This window comes from Lampetra planeri, chromosome 1 (assembly GCF_965212315.1).
Source record: "Lampetra planeri chromosome 1, kcLamPlan1.2.h2, whole genome shotgun sequence".
Taxonomy (NCBI): domain Eukaryota; kingdom Metazoa; phylum Chordata; class Hyperoartia; order Petromyzontiformes; family Petromyzontidae; genus Lampetra; species Lampetra planeri.
The window spans coordinates 29,925,950-29,938,307 of record NC_136107.1 but is presented as its reverse complement, the minus strand read 5'-3'; positions in this window follow the sequence as shown (position 1 = coordinate 29,938,307).

The window sequence follows — 12,358 nt, the reverse complement described above, 5'->3', positions numbered from 1 at the left end:
GCATGCCCCTTGTTCTTGTACCTCCTGTCGTTAATGTGCACTAAAATAGCAGTACCTGTTATTGTCTGTTCACAGGTAATCCCCCTTCACGTATGGTGACCTATATAGGCATGCATTTAAAAATGTATTATTTGATGATTTGCATCCAAGTTTCTCATTAGTCTTGGCCAGTAGTAACTCGTTCTGCACAGAACTTCAACATTATTGAAATCAATTGAGTGTCCTTGTTGGCATGCGTGTTCTGCCACTGCCAACAGTTGTATTTGGGAGTATTTAATATTCCTTTAGTAGTACCAGATATTAATTTCTGTATATTATGTACCATGCCAAAATCTGTCTTGGATGTAATGTTTTTCCAAACATCTGGATAGTTTATCAGTTATTCCCGCAATGTACGGTGTTTGAATAGTTTGAATTACTTGGTCAGTTTTTTTTATTGATTTGGTTTTGACACTCAGTGACCTGTTGATTTGTGCATCATTGTAACCGTTCAATAGCAGGTCAACATACGCCATTGGGGATTACCGTAAACAGACAACAACAGGGACTGTTATTTTAGTGCACACTAACGACAGGAGGTACAAGAACAATGGGTATTCATAATGTGCACACACAACGTACGTTGATTACCATACAAATACCCAACCCGTAATTGATACTAATTGTAATTTATATGTATTCATTAATCCTCCCCTCCCTCCTTTGCACGCTCACAACTGACGTAATCACATCTATCCATCTGTTTAAGGAACGAAACAGGAGGATTTCTTTACACATCTGGCTATCTGGCTGTCTGCCTGATGATGCTTGTTGTAATTACTGGCGAAACGTCGTACTCAGATTGTAAATGTTGTGGATTTGCTCTCCAACACACCGGTGTGCTGTACTAGTGTTGAGGAGTTCCCACGGACGCACTCGGAGACAGAGGTAAGTTATGGGCTTTCGACAAGGGTTTATTAAAGGTTAACAATAATACACAGGGTACACAACTCCCAGGGGCTAGGGGTCCTACACTGAGTCCTGGTCCCTGCCCGGCTAGCTCCGGTCTCTCTTTCGCGTGTCGAATCGGGGACTCTGCCGACTCCACCGACCGGAGAGAGAGCACCTCTATCGGCTACCACCGGCTTCTCCCCAGACTCACTACTCGATCCCTCTCTACCCCTGGTTCCCTCTTCACCCTTCGTACTCTACCCGTTCCCACAGTGACCCCGATTTCGTCACGGGGTCTCCCTTAAGTACTCTAGGAGACGTGACGTCATCGCACTGAATGGCACGTCCCCATTTTACTCCTCTACACTAGTAACGAATTGGAATGTTCTGTTTACGTGACAACACTTACTAATTGGCTGTGTCGGGTGGTGACGGGTTTAATGACACATTTATATTTACATGATCTAATCCAAAAAACCTGTATTATGGATGAGATTGGTCACGAAAGCCTGCTACGTGTTAAACTCAGCCATTATTGTTCCCCTCCTCATAAAATATTATCTTGATACTTCTTCTCCTGCCAATTAATACCCATTTCTCTTCTCCCCTATTTATCCAAATGCTTACTATAGAATGCCTGGTACACTCTTGCCTTACCCACTACTTCCCTTCTAGCTCCCTCTACTCCCAATTCCAATCTGGTTTTCGTCCCTCTCATTCAACCGAAACGGCTCTTCTTTCAGTTTAAAATCATCTAGCTAACTCTGATCATGCTGGTCTCTCTTCTATTTTTATACTCCTCGATCTGTTCTCAGCTTTCAACACGGTTGCCCATCCTACACTTCTCTCTACTCTTTCTTTTCTTAGTATTTCTGACACACCATTTTCCTGGCTGCAACCCTATCTCCGTGCACATCTCTGAAGCATCATGCAATCATGAGACTTCCCCCCCCCCAGCCCCCTTCACTGTTGGTGTTCTCCAATGGTCTTGTTGTTGGTCTTTTGCTTGTTTCTCTCGAATCTCTCCTTTCTTCGCTGAACTTTCCCCATTATTTATTCGCGGATGACATCCACATTTTATTAACCTTTCCTTCCTTTTCCCCTGACCTCGCTTCCTGCATCTCATCCTGTCTGGTCTCCATCCAATCTTGAATGTCACGTCACTTTCTGTCCAAACCTTCCAAACCCCAAATTATATTTTTCCATGCCTCCCGTTTTTCTCCTCCCTGTCCTACCATATTTTCCCCTCCTTTTTCTATTGCCCCTATTTCCTCAACCTGCAACCTCTTCCCTCTCCCTTCCCTCTCCCTTTTCGCAAAATCTAACCTCTTATTTCAACCTCCGCTGCAAAACTCATCATTGTAACTCGTCTGGACTTCTGTAACTCTCTTAAGCTTGGTCTCCCCATTCATGCCTTTGTTCCCGTTCAATAAATGAAAAACACCTCTGCACGTACCACATCTAGCCTTCCCTACAATTCTCATACCTCGGACTCTGTTGGCTCAACTGCATTGGCTCCCTGTTTATTATCGTTGCCTGTTCAATTTCCTCACCCTGGTCTACAAATTCCTTCATGATCTTGCCCCAATCTATATTGCCACTCCTGTATCTTTCTATGTCCACTTCTCACCTTCTAAGTTTTCAATCTCTGTTGCCTCTGTCTGTTCCTCCTCCTTGTGCTCAATCCACCCTTTCGCTCTTTCACGCTCTTCTCGCTCCCCTTCACTGAAACAAACTTCCTCTACACATTAAGCAGTCATCTTCACTCACTAGTTTCCGCCCCTCCCTGAAAACTCACTTTTTTCTCTAGCTCATCCCACGACCCCTTAATCTCCCCCTTATAACCACGAACGTTCCTGCTCCCTCTTCATAATCCTCTCCATGGCTACCACTCATTCATAATCTCTCTCTATGGCTACCACTCATTCATAATCTCTCCCCATAGCTCCCACTCATTCCCCATCCAATCCATTCATCATTATCATTTGCTCTCGTCAAATTTGCTTTTACTTATGTAATGCGAGCAAGGATTGAGGGGTGCGGAGTCTGGGTCACGTGGGGAGTGGGTAGAGTTAGGGTCACGTGGGGGAGAGGATTTAGGGAGAGAACCGGAAGGGGAAGGGAGAATTGAGACGGAGTGAAATACGAGGAGGCCACGCTGTGCAAGACAGAGAGTGTGGCGTGGTCACCACGCGGTGGGAGACGTCGACACCGACAGCCATCGGTGTCAGACGAAGAGAGCTAACGGGGCAGTGGAGGCTAGCTGTGAAAGGGGCAGCAGTGACGCTAGATAGCGGGGCAGCGGTGTGGCTGCAAGGATTGCCTGACGGGGCAGCAGTGAGACTGCATATTGGAGCAGCAGGGAGACTGCACAACGGAGCAGCCGAGGGCTGTGGAGAGGTCGTCGAGCGGGACGCGGGCCTGAGCGAGACGCCGTGGTACGGAGATTCTACGAACCCAATAAAGGACAACGAAGATCGACATCTGAGAGAGAGTCCTTTATTACATTGGTGTCAGAAGTGAAACGGCATGTCAAAACAGCTCAGGAAGAAGACCGTCCCTGCACCATCTTCGGCAACATCTTACGACGACGACCTCCCTCCAGTGGTGGCGCTACCCACGATGGAGGAGGAAAGCGGAGCGGGGACGAGCGGGGTTCCAGCCGTGCAGGACGTGGCCACCTCGGTGGGCCCACCCGCGCGACTGGACGCTGACGAGGGATGGCGACAGGTGGCGGCGCAACTGGAGGTGCTGAAGACGGTACTGGCACAATTGTGTGTTCTCGTCACGCCGGCGACGACTTCAGGGAGGCCCGGCGAGGAACAACGGGCCGGGACCTTGCCGTCGCCGTCAGCCCTCTCGACCACGCGGCACGAAGACGCCATCTTGGGCGTGGCCGAGGAAGAACGGCGGGAAGCCGCCATCTTGCGCCCTCCGCCGCGAGAAGCCGCCATCTTGCACACGTTGCGGATCGACGCCATCTTGTCGCTGCCGCGCGTGTCACCATCGGAAGAGGACGGAGGAGCAAAAAACCGCAGCCGTCATTCAACAACGGTCAAAGAATTCTCAATCGGCGGCGATTGGAGCGCATTTGCCTGCCGTTTTCAAGCGGCCATGTGGACGGACGCGGAGGCCCTGGAAGTCTTACCAACAATTCTCGACGACGAGTCCGTCCAGTTCTTCTGCTCCATCAAGGCCGACAAGAAGAAGATGCTGCAGGGTGTCTTTGAGGAGATGGCGGATGCGTACGAGCCTCCGGACGACGCCCATCGGAGATTTGTTCAGCGCCAACGGGCGCCTGATGAATCACCGGTGGCCTACAGAGGCGCAGTTCTGGAACTGGCGATGGCGGCATACCCCGAGACGGAGCCCGATTTGTTGGAGCCCCTCGTGTTGGGCAAGATGCTCGAATTATCTAGAGACCTTGGGATCCCCATGCCGGTGTGCAGCCATGATAAATTGACGTCCCATGCTGTGGCTAAGTGCTTGGACGCTCAATTTAATCTCCGACGCTGGAAGCAGGTGTCGGCTTGGACGGGGGGGCCCGTCATTGAAGGCGGTGCTACGGGGTGGGATCCTACGAAGGCGATCTACGTTCCTGACGACAAGGGTCCGCAGGAGTTGACGGCCGCCTCCGCCCAGTGGCCTGCTCGGGGGGGGACGGGGCCGAGGTCCGCGCCGCTGGCGCGGGAGCGTCGGGACAGGGGGGGTGCTGTGCGTCGGAACGACGTGGAGTACTTCCGCTGCGGCCGTAAGGGCCACTTCGGAAGGGACTGCTGGGCTCGCATCCCGGGGCCGCCCCAGCAGGAGGCCTCGACCACGGACGCCGCACGAAAAGACCCACCAGTACAGGCAAGTCGGTGTGCACCAGACACCCGGCAAGGCCTGTCACCTCAAGCATCACCATCGCCGCGCAGTCCGTGTGTCGTTAACAACAAGGTGCTTCCAGTTGACCCGGGTCGCTCGCTGACGCAATGGTGCCGATTGGCACGCAGGGTAGTTGCGGCCGCTACGGGGTCGTCCACGGTACCGGGTTCCATTCAGGGGGTCGAGGTGCGTATTTTGGTGGACTCCGGTGCGTCCGCGACCATTATTTCGGATGTCATTTTCCATCTTTTGGGCATTCCGCCAGGGAAAGTGCGAGCGGTTTATGATTCATGCATAGCGGCGAATGGGGGAAGTATGGGCATTGTGGGCCAGGTAGACGCCAACATAACCATCGGGGGGGGGGTCGGCTTCAGGGACCGTGTTGATCTCTAGGTCCCTCGCGGTGCCCTGTTTGTTGGGGACTGATTTCCTGGCAAAATGCCCATTCAAATAAGGATTGATAAAAACTGCATTGAATTACCAGGGGGGCATAAAATTTCGTTCCTACCGTCGCCATGGGGCCGGTCTGCCCCTGTTTGCCAGGTGCAGGCGCTGTCTGAGGTATCTGTTGACATTCCACCTGGTTCGCAGATGCTTATCCCGTTGAGATATCGGAAGCCAGTACCTGGCGTTGAGGGAGCGACGGGGGTTCTGTTATCGCTGTCTACGGCTATAACGGGTGGCTCGGCGCTGGTTGGGGCAGAAACAATTGTCCGGCCGGGCCAGCCCCCGTTCTTACAGGTGCTAAATGGAAGTGCAGAGAATGTCAGTGTCCCGGCCGGAACGGTTGTGGCTCATGCCACGACCACGTTCATGACCCATGACAACCGGGTCTGCCGGGACATGGTAGAGGGGGTTTCGGGGCCAATGGGGCAGGATGACCGTTGGGTTGCTGAGTTATGCGGGGAGAATTCGTCCCTGACCAGAGAGCAACGGTCCGCGCTTCGCGCGCTGTTGCTAAGTTATTCCGACGTGTTTAGCTCGGATGATTTTGACTTGGGACGCACCTCCCTGCTTTCCCACCACATTGAGACGGGGGATGCTGCTCCGATTTGGTTGAACTCGCATCGGTTGAGCCCGACGGAGCGGGATCAGGTTCGCGGGGCAGTGGAGGACATGCTAGCCGCTGATATTATATCCCCGTCTAACAGTCCATGGGGCGCGCCGGTGGTCCTTGTGAAAAAGGATGGGAAACTGCGATTTTGCGTCGATTTTTGGAAATTGAATAAGGTGTCCGTCGCAGACGTGTACCCACTTCCGCGTATGGATGATTCCCTCGATGCCTTGTCTGGGGCGAAGTTTTTTTCAACATTGGATCTCTCTTCGGGATTCTGGCAGCTTCCCCTTGACGAGTCTTCAAGGGAAAAGACGGCTTTTCGCACGCCGCAGGGACTGTTTCAGTTTAATTGCCTTCCGATGGGCTTGAATGCGGCTCCAGCCACTTTTCAGTGGTTGATGGAGCTGGTGTTAACGGGTCTGCAGTGGGAGACATGTTTAATTTATTTAGACGATGTCATCGTCTTTAGCCGCACATTTGACGAACATTTGCAGAGATTGGAGACGGTTTTTGCTAGGATGCACTCCGCAAATTTAAAATTCAAACTGAAAAAGTGTCACCTACTGCAACGATCCGTGTGTTATATGGGACACATAGTCAGTGCGGACGGGGTGGCCACGGACCCGGAGAAGACGGCGTGCGTCCGTAACTGGCCAACCCCAGCCTCAGTTGGGGACGTACGTCGCTTCTTGGGGTTCGCCTCATACTATCGCAGGTTCGTCCCGAACTTTGCTATGATCGCTAGGCCCTTGCACCTCCTTACGGGTAAGGGCCAGAGGTTCAGTTGGGGTCCGCCGGAGGAAGCGGCGTTTCAGGGCCTACGCGATCGGTTGGCGACGGCGCCGACATTGGACTATCCGGATTTCGATAGACCGTTTATTCTGGATATGGACGCTAGTGACACTGGGATTGGGGCCATTCTGTCACAGTCCAAAGGCGGCGTGGAGCGCGTGGTAGCCTATGGTAGCCGTGTACTGTCCCCGGCAGAAACCCGCTACTGCGTTAGTCACCGCGAATTATTGGCTATTGTCCATTTTCTCCGCCAATATCGGCCGTATCTTTACGGCCAGTCATTTATTGTGCGCACGGATCATGCGGCTCTGCAATATGCCATGAGGGTTGACCAACCATCTGGCCAACTGGCACGATGGTTGGAGACCCTGCAGGAATTTTCATTCGACATACAATATCGGAAGGGGTCGCGTCACGCGAATGTGGACGCACTCTCCAGATTACCACAGGGGTCCCCTTGCACTTGCGCATTGGGTACGAATAGGTGTACGCCGGTTCAGCTACCCCCTCGGCCTGTCGTGTCAGCTGTCGAGATGCCTGGGGCTCCGGTGTGCCCAGGATCAGCCGATGGGGTTCTGAACCTGCCGCGCTCGGTATGGATTCGCGAACAATTGCTTGACGACTCGTTGGGGGCTTTACTGAGTCGGGCTGCGAAGGGAGCGGGGAAATTGCTGTCCAGTGGGATGCCGGGGGCCGCTCTCCGGGATGGGTTGCTCATGTGGAGAGAGGAATTGCATGACTGCTGGCGTCTGGTGGTACCGTCGTCGCTACGGTTTGAATTGATTCGGACTCTGCATGGCGACACTTTGTTACATCTCGGGGTGCAGAAGACTTTGTTAACATTACAGCGTGACTACTTCTGGCACGGCATGACGATGGATGTCGTCGGACACATTCGGGCGTGTCCTGAGTGTGCCCGGCGGAAGCCGCATAAAAACCCTTACGTGCCACTGGTGCAGTCTATACAAGTGTCTCGAATCAACGAGTTGTTGATATTTTGGGACCTTTCCCGCCGTCCGCTAGGGGTAATAAATATTTGCTGGTCGGGGTGGAATATCTTTCCCATTGGTCGATGGCTTGGCCCTTACCCGACCAGTCGGCGGCGTCTATCACGGACGCCGTCCTATTTGGATATGTGATGGACAAGGGGGCGCCGGAGAGGCTATTCACGGATCAGGGGCAAAATTTTTCTTCCAAATTGTTGGCGGAAGTGTGCGCTGCTCCGGGAACCAAGAAGGTTCGTACGTCTCCTTACCACCCGCAGACGGATGGCATGGTGGAACGCCTTAATCGGACGCTGTTGGCCATGCTATGTCACACGGTTGACGAGAAACAAGCTGATTGGGACTTGCATATACCTGGGGTACTCTCCGCGTATCGGATGACCCCTCATGCGTCCACTGGGTATTCTCCATTTTTTCTCATGTACGGCCACGAGAATGTGCCGCCGGTGGAAGTACAGCTGAGTACGGGGGCGAAGGGTCCTGTTAAATCTCTCCCCGAATATATCCAGGACACGGTTCGAAGCATCGCCGAGGCAAGGGAGGGGGCCCGGTTGGGTACTGCCAAGACTCAGGTGCGAAACGAGCATTGCGCCCGACGCTCGACCGGTACATGCCCCTGGCGAGTGGGGGACATGGCATGGCTGCACTGCCCGCAGGTGCGGCCGGGGACCTCCCCTAAGCTTCACAAACCATGGCAGGGGCCGGTTAAGCTTATTGAAGTCCCTAACCCGCAATCGGATCGTGGTGCTGGTACGTTCATACGTCTAGGCTGAAGCCCTACGTGGCCCCGCGGACGGATGCGTCATCCCCTGATGTTGCCTTGCCGGTGTCTGTTGTGCCCGACGCACCTCTGCCCTTGCCTGTTGACTCTGCAAGCGCGCCTGTCGTGCCTTCTACAGACAAACCAGCCGTGACGCAGGCGGATGTGGCGAATCCCGCTCTGGGTGGGCCTACCACGGCGACGGGGCCACTTGGCCCTGCTGCGCTTCCAACCCCACCACAGACACGGTTGCCAGAGACCCTGGACTTGGGTCTCCCTGGGGGACGGGACCTTGGCATTGACGGGCCTCCCGTCGATCTTAAGACCCCGTCGCGTTCTCGGGCCGTGGGGGTACCGCCGCCCATTCGGGACGGGCCGGCGACCCGCACGCGTTCCAAATCCCTTTCCTTTCGTTGATTGTTATTGTTCTTGTTATCGTTTTATACTCTCCGTTGTCCAGTGATGCCAGATGGTTCCAATATTGCTCGCATTATTTTTTTTGTAATTGTTGCAGCCGGGGACGGCTGGGTTTTCATTAGGGGGGGGGGGGGGTTGTGTAATGCGAGCAAGGATTGAGGGGGGGCGGAGTCTGGGTCACGTGGGGAGTGGGTGGAGTTAGGGTCACGTGGGGGAGAGGATTTAGGGAGAGAACTGGAAGGGGAAGGGAGAGTTGAGACGGAGTGAAATACGAGGAGGCCACGCTGGGCAAGACGGAGACTATGGCGCGGTCGCCACGCGGTGGGAGACGTCGACACCGACAGCCATCGGTGTCAGACGAAGAGAGCTAACGGGGCAGTGAGAAGATAGCTGTGAAAGGGGCAGCAGTGACGCTAGATAGCGGGGCAGCGGTGTGGCTGCAAGGATTGCCTGACGTGGCAGCAGTGAGACTGCATATTAGAGCAGCAGGGAGACTGCACAACGGAGCAGCCGAGGGCTGTGGAGAGGTCGTCGAGCGGGACGCGGGCCTGAGCGAGACGCCGTGGTACGGAGATTCTACGAACCCAATAAAGGACAATGGAGATCGACATCTGAGAGAGAGTCCTTAATTACACTTAATTCAACCATAACAGGTTTGCCCATTACTTTCTCTCATCTATTGTATTCACCTCAACTTCATTATAATTTATACGTACCATTGTTAATTCTCTGTAAAGCGCTTTGGTTAAGGCGCTACAGTTTATACATTACGTTCAAATAAAATGACGAAGTGGCAGACTTTTAAATGACAGGACGACCCCTGCTTGTATATCCTCATGATCTTTGTGTCTCTCTCTCTGCATGTTGCCTGCCTGTTGTTTCCGTGTCTGTGTTTTATCATTCATTCTTACCTAAAGATGGTTGCTTGTGTTGCAACCGAAACGTCGTATTTTATTATTAGATTTTATTTTCTACGTCACTTTACCGAAAGAACCAAGACTATGTGTTGATTTTGTTTTTGTTTGGGACTGTTTTTGCTGTTGTTTTTATCCCTTGCCCAAGCTTATGCAATTAAAAATTATATACTTTATATTTATTTTGGTATTTTTTTTTCCTTCCCTGTACTTTTTACTACATTCATTTTTTTTTATTGTAACTTTCTGACCCGCCCCTCTGGACATCTGTGAAAAAGAGCTATATAGCTCATCGTATTTCTTCAGGATAAATATTCAGATTCTTTTTGGTTTCACAATGCTTGCAGTGGGGCTACACTTGGTGTGTAAATCTCTGACTCAACAGAATGCTCAGAGTGCACCTGCTAAGTGCATTTAAGTTGAAATATCACAGAAGAGACATGCAACTCGTGACTTCACACTCGTGTTCAGAAAGCAATTTTGTGCTTCGCATCCCAACGATCAATGTTTCATTTGTCGTTTCACTTTTGTTTCTGAAACTTCTAGGCTACTACTTTTGATTAAAGCTCAAGGGTAAAATGTCACCCTTGTCAATGATATTAATGCCACAACACCTTTTCCACCACTTCCTTCCCTTTGCCATGTTCCAAAACTGTTGCACTGTCAACGCTTGACCTGCGAGGTCTGGTCTTCCTGTATCCCAGAACTGGGATTTTGGGCTTCACCGGTGACTATTCTCTGTGCCGTGATCATGTCAATGTCTGTCTTCTAATGTTCCCTCTTTAGCGGAGGGTTGGGATCAGGAACAGTGGTAATAGAATCAGCAGTAGCAATAGCGATAACATTAACTTCGCCATAATATTAATACTTTTAATCAATTTCATTCATTTAAGCAAAAGCATACTTGTTCTCATCACCATCACCATGATCATCGTCGCAATGATGGACACTTGCCATTATGGACATCATCCTTGTCTCTGTCTTCAGTGCCTTCGGCATCGCTGCCGTCATCACCTTCGTGTTTGTGCGTGCCTTCATTCTGCTGCTTGCCACATCTACAACCGCAGTGGGGAATGGCAGCGCATACGGCCCTGGCCCCCTTCACCAACCCACACTGCCAAGTGTGGTGAAGTTAGGGTCAAACAACCCCTGTGACCAACACGGCGCAAAAGAGGTCTTCATCCAGCAACGGATTGCCATTGCGCTGTAAACTCATTATTAAATTAGCCTTATTGTCACTTATTGTCACTGTAAAATTCAAGCATATTAGTTCCACGATCAGTCTCTGATCTCCCATGCTGACATAAGACGTGTTCCCACTATTATTTTTTATAGTTACTTGTACATTGATTTATTTTATTGTATGGAAGCAGACCATCGCAGTTTAGTTAAATATCCAAGACTGTAAGTCATGAAATGGCTCGACAGCAATATCTGCAATCTCTGAATGACGAACATCTTTCAATTCTTGTCACATCACAGCACCTTAACCATCACCGCCACCACCACCAACATCATCATAACCATCATCTTTATTTATAATGTGCAATTCACAACACAGGTCTCAAAGTGCAACCTTTAAAACAGTTATGGATGCATATACCTTGAACCGGTGACATTACTAATAAAAAAGCGTCAACTTTAAAACTAGTTGGAGCTATTAAATAAACAAACAAACAAAACTGGTTAGCTCACACACTAACACAACCTCCGTGGTACACTCTGTAATCGTGTGACCTCCCCTGTTTGTACAAAGTCACGATCTTTGGGGGACAGTGAAAACGAGGGTGACTCGACGCAGGGAGATAAAGGATTGTACCCTCGGGTAAAGTGGGGGACGGACGGGCTGTGTCAAGCAAAAGTAGGATTGTCATCAATCAAGTACTTTTGATCGCTAGGTTGAAAATATTTTAATACTGCCATTAACAGTGCCTTAGAATACCAATGTTGATTGAAGTCAGTTCATTTATGAGTGCATTTATATATAAATCATGTCCTCTAAATCCCGAACAAATTTGTATTTTTTCATAGTTCTGCTAATTAATTGTTTAAATGTCAACGTTTTCCTATCAACGATTTGAATGAATAAACAATTATTAATTCGAAAGCCACTATTTTATACTGCACAGCTATAACATCCACAAATGTGTAAATTATTATAACTTTCGCTACTAGCAGTGACCAAATAAAGGTGACTACGACGCGAGTGACAGGAGATCGCCGTCTTCCACACGAAGTGCTAACGTGGCCATTGACGCCGCATATCTACCGGGAAGGCACGGATCGCCCCGACGCCACTGGGACGTTTTCCGTGGCTGTCCCAAAGAACGAGAGAAAGAGAGATCTGGGCAGCCGCTCTTTCCATAAGTTCAACACCCTGTTTTCTCCTGCAGCGACGGCTTCAATCACATGGTATAGTGCTCTTCCCCGCAGACATCAGTGGGAAACAAAATTGTCAATAAAGCCGTATTGTTTTTTCTCTCACTTGGCATTTTGCCACCAGAAAAAAAACCCCCATAAATAGCTCTAAGAAGTTTCCTTAAGTCCCGACAAAAAAAAATCAACGTTTTTTTTGTATTAAAAAGTCTACATTCCCAATCCATTTTGATGAAAAATT